Below are 6,000 nucleotides of genomic sequence, written 5' to 3' on the forward strand. Positions count from 1 at the left end.
CTTGGTTTTCTTAGCATTAAGAAGGAGACAACGTTTCGTGAACCATGTTTCAACTGTGTTGAATACATTCTGAGTCAGGGAATGTAGTGCAGATGGTGAGCTTGCTGAGCAAAGTAATGTTGAATCATCTGCATACTGAATGCAGGTGGCATGTGGGATTGCTACATGCAGGTCGTTAATAAAAAGAGAAAAAATAAGTGGGCCTAGAATGGAGCCCTGAGGGACTCCCAGGGTGACAGGTAGAAGGGATGATATATTATTTGCCCAGAGAACTGCTTGTTGTCTATTGGTTAGGTAAGACCTGAACCAATTAATAGCTAAAGAGTCAAAAGACAAGGATTCAAGAATTTTGATCATAAGTGCATGGTTTACCATGTCAAAAGCTTTGGAGAGGTCAATAAAGAGTGCAGATGAGAGGTTGTTGTTATTGCGATTTCTATTTATAACATCTGTAAAGGATAACAGAGCGGTCGTGGTACTATGAGATGGCCTAAAACCATGCTGGCATTTAGCTATTATGTTATTTTGTGTTAAATGGTTTAAAAGTTGATGATGAATGCATTTTTCCATGATTTTTGCTAAGGGTGATAAGAGTGCTATTGGCCGATAGTTAGAGGAGTCATTTGAGTTGCCGCCTTTGTGAAGAGGAATAATATGGGAGATTTCCAGATGTTTGGAATGCAATCTTCCTTAATGGTTCTGTTTATGAGGATGGATATAGGATAGGAAATTACTTTGGCTGCTTTTTGGTGGTATTCAGAAGATAACTGGTCAGCAGAAGGGGTAAAAGGCTTAAGTTTTTGGATGAATTTGTAGATGAGAGTGGTAGATATTGGTTGTATAGAGAATACTGGTAGAGTACTAGGTATGGACATGTCAAGGTTTGAGCTGTCTGGAGTAAGTTGGCTTGCTAGTGTTTGTATGGTTTCTGTAAAGAAAGAATTGAAGGCGTTGGCAGTTTGGTGGGGGGCATTTGAGTCTGCCTGAAGTGGGGTAGGTGTATGAGATTGCCCTGGGGAAAGGAGTTTATATACACTTGACCAAAACTTCTGGGGGTTATTTTGGTGATTTTGCTGTAGTTTACAGTAGTAGTTCTTTTTGTCTGAGAGTATTGCCTTTTTTGTAGTATTTCTCAGTTGCTTAAAAAGTTGTTGATCAGAACTATTTTTGTTAGCTCTTCACTTTGCCCATGTTTTATTTCTAAGTAAGATCTTTTGTATGGTTTCTTTGGTAAGCCAGGGGGCTGGTTTGGCTTTTATTCTGATGGTCCTTTTGGGTGCATGCCTGTCAAGGATAGATAGGAATTTGGAGTTTAGATAGTTGACAGCTTCTTGAAGTGGTAGAGTTTTTAGAGGGTTCCAGTCACAAGCACTTAGTTCATTTTGCAATAATGTTAGGTTAAAGTGTTTATTGGTACGAATGTTTCTATAAATGAGGGGATTTGAGATATCATTTTTATGCCTAAGGATATAGGTTAAAGTATGATCACTAACATTATCTGGTAGAGTTCCTACATTGTAGGTTTGTTTTTGTCTATTTATAAGAATCCAGTCTAGGATGCTCTCTTTTTTGTTTGGTTTGTTGATTCTGGTAGAAGAATGTAACATGTTATGTTATGCAACAGTTACATCCCAGTGTGTCAAATGAGGTCTTTACCCCCTAGGGATTGTCTACAGAGTGTAGCTAGAGGCTGCTGAACTATACCCCTGTATTACTTACCGTTGATTGTTTGGTATCCTGTGGCCTAGTCTGTCTTTACTATTGTACTACTTGATGGCCTTGGCCTGGATAGCAACATTTGTTAACTTTTACAGACTACTTTATTAGTATTACTGTTTCACAGTTGCATTACTCAGTTTATATGGATGTCCATGTCTAAACAGCTATATGACATGGCATATACAACTGTAATAGTACACAAATAAAGCTTTCCCATTTATGCTCACCTGTGTGTGGTGTTATAGCCTTTGATATTTCTGTGGGTATATGTTGCAGGCAATGAATATCATTTGTATGGGTGGCTCATACAGTCTCCAGTTGGTAAGGTGGTAACTATAGTAATAGTGGCTGTTCCATACTGTGTGCACGTACTACATATGTAACTTAATCTACATATCTCTGCGTGTGTATGTGTAGTTACACAGATATATATATATATATATATATATATATATGTATATATATATATATATATATATATATATATATAAATATATGTATACATATATATGTATATCTGTATCTGCATATATGTGTCTGTGTATATGTATCCTAGGGATGCCCATGTCATGTCTGGTCCTGGTTATGGGATCTGCAACACTTGGTAGTGTATTGCAGGGGGGACGTGTTTGGCTGTGGGGGGGTATACCTATTCATACAAGACGTATATTGTTTGGGGCCTCTCAACCCCATTAACGTTGCATGTGGACATATATGTTTTTGTTATTTCCCCATTGTTATCTACAGATGTATGTCCGTATATACCTATAGATATATATATATATATATATATATATATATATATATATATATATACATGTACATGTCATACATGTCAAGCAGAGTGCCTCTTTGGCCCTCTTCAAAAGGAACCTTGACGATTGGATGGGAGAAAGAAAATTCACCCCAGGGATCATGTCAGTCACCCTGCTAGGCAGGGGTCCAGGGAAGTAAATTGTGTGGGAAGAAATAGCCAGGGAATTGTTATGGCTAGGCTTGTATAGGCCATAGGGCTGATAGTCTAGTACCAGCCTATGAACCTCTATACATATAAATATATATATATATATATATATATATATATATATATATATATATATATATATATATATATATATATATATATATATATATATATATATATATATATATATATCTGACACACACACACACACACATATATATATATATATATATATATATATATATATATATATATATATATATACTGACACACACATATATATATTTATATATATATTTAGGCATATAGATATAGATATGTATATCTATAGATGTAGGTATTTGCATGTCTAGATGTTCATATATATTTATATATATATATATATATATGTATATATTTCTATAGATATATAATCAAATAGGCTTAAACCCTCTTACTGCTACTTAAAAGTGCTTACTCCCACTTATCCCTGTGCTAATTTCTTTAAAAGAAAAGAAAAAGGGGTTGATAGGACAGTGGTGAAAAAATAGGGAAATTTGGAGTGGTAGGTTGGGTAGGTTAACAGACAAGACAAACAAGACACATACAGGGGCAGTATATGATACATATAGTGGAAATAGTGGGACTGAGATCCCCACCCATGGGCAGTCACCACTGCACCTTCAGAACCCTGAAGGTGTCTGTGCTGAGGGCTGAGTCGCAGAGCCAGGCTGACTCTCTAATCGCAACATGCGGCCCTCGAGCTGGAGTAGAAGATCACCAAACTGCTGGTTGATCTCTCTACGCACCACGACCCTGACCTGGTGATGGGTGACAGGTGCCTATCTGCACCCACTCCCGGGGGGGGGGGTCCCATCCGCTGAGGCTGTTTCACCCGAATGCGCTGCAGGACCAACGGACAGGTTGGTCCTGGGTTGGGATCCAGACATGCTGGGGCCCGGTGCCACGGCCAGCTGAGGTGGGACAGGTGGGTCCACTGGGACCGGCCTTCCCAAGTGTGTTATAGTGTTTAGATTTCATCATCATATGTGGGTTAGTAATAGTCAACACATTCTAGGGTTAGGTATAACAGCATGCATAGATATTCCCATTAACCAGACACTAGATACGGAACAATTGCATAGCAAACAGAACACATGCATATATGGGACCACAGTGGTAATAAGAACAGCATGCAGGTACATTGATGGCACCTTGCCACCAATTTTTGAATAATTTAATATAGCATATACATGGGAAGCATTAAAATATTTATTAAACAATTGGACATTATCAGAACATGTGTCATTACATACCAGTTGGGGTGGGTATGTTGTTTATTGTTGGAGATATGGTGAGGGAGAGAAAGATGTCAATTACCAACTAGTGTATTCCTGTAGTCCACATTACTTTCCTAGTCAGTGCTGTTATCTGTACCTTGCAAGTCTTACTGCACTAACCTATAGCCTTTGTTTGGACAGTGATATGGCTGTCATCATCATTACACATGAACCAGTTTTACCTGCAGTATACACCTCTTACTTGGTATACCTGTGGAGGGAATGTTTGTTAATACTAACTAACTGTTTCTACACATACTCACAGATTCTGGGTTGATGTTGTGTGCATAGCTATCTAACTCTTTCTGCGCAGACACTGGCCATTTGTTGACCACATGCTTGTGTGCCGGGACATATCTAGAATATTGCCCTCTTTCGCCTTTAGTGACCTGACACACACACATATACATGCTTTCCTACACAGTTATTTTATGTAGCACAGTGTGGGTGACAGTGACAGTGATACGTTATTATTCAGAGAACCTGCAATACTCACAATCCCCTGCAATACCAGAGTGAACAGTACCAGTACAGGTTATAATGGTCTGTATTTCTCATCACAGTGTTCGTATCCAACATACCTGTGGGAGCAATGTTTGTTAGCACTACCTGACTGTTGCAACACAATGTTCCAGATTACACATTAGTATTATGCACATACATCTCACTCTGTTACTGTACACACTCTGGTCACAGCTTGACAACATGGAAGTGTAGACAGGACATACTTGAAATATTACTCTCCTAACAGTTTTGGGAGTTGTTACAGTGACAGGTGTGTTCTCATAGATGTTTGACAATCATTTGTATTCCCTGTTTGCTGGCTAAACATCTGGGATCATACCACAGACTTACCAGGGGGACAGGCAATAAATATGGGCCCATATACTGGACATTCTGGCCTCATCTGTACAGTTGTGGGGTATGATTCTGTATGCAGCCTAATTCTAGTCCCAGGATTCAGACCATGGCTGTGTCTGCTACAACTTAAACACTGTCCATCACAGTTGTGTCTGCTATATAGATATTGCTGTATATCTCCTATCTACTTTCTGTCTTATTAATCCCCTGTGCTTTTGCATTCTGACCTTGTATTACAACACTCTTATACAGATTTCCTAGACAGTTATATGTTGTAGGACAGTATGGGTGACAGTGATGTGTAATACCTCATTATTCAGAGCAACTGCATCAGTCACAATGCCATACAATACCATTATGAACAGTACCAGTACTGGGTATCATTCTTGTATTTCTGGGCACAGTGTTGGTATATGACAGACCTGTGGGAGGAATGTTTATTAGCACTACCTGAATGTTCCCACACATGGTACTAGATTCCACATTACTATTAAACACATACATCTCACTCTGTTACTGTACACACTCTGATCACAGCTTGACAAGTTGGGGTGTAAATGGGACTTATGGCTTCTTACTCACATAAGGTATTGAGGAGTTGCTAGTGTGCCAGCTTTGTTCTCATAGATGTGTGTCAATCGGTTGTATTTCCTGTTTGCTGCCTATACATCTGGGATCATCCCACTGATTTCCCAGCAGGACAGGTTGATAGGCAACATATATGGGCCACTTTACTGGTCATTCTGGACATATCTGTACAGTTGTGGGGTATGATTCTGTATGCAGGCTACTACCATTGGGAGGATTTGAACCGTGGCTGTGTGTGCTAAAAATACAACAGTTCACATCTCAGTTACATGTGCTGTTTAGTTTTTGTTGTCTGCAGTTTTCCTGTTTATTGTCTATGTGTCTCTCAGTTGTACTAAATGGCCTCTGGGGATTACACTTGTCATATACATGCATTCCTACACACTCAGTTTATGGTGCACAGTGTGGTTAATAGTGCTTACTTCAACAGTACTATTGCATGATTGCAAATCTACATTACCATATGATACCAGAATATACACATGCAATCCAGCAGTTAGACATGTTTTGTCAGGCTATTACACTTTTATTTCCATACAAACAATATGA

Source organism: Protopterus annectens, chromosome 8.part0, assembly GCF_019279795.1.
Source record: "Protopterus annectens isolate FY-2018-M chromosome 8.part0, PAN1.0, whole genome shotgun sequence".
NCBI classification, from domain to species: Eukaryota; Metazoa; Chordata; order Ceratodontiformes; family Protopteridae; genus Protopterus; species Protopterus annectens.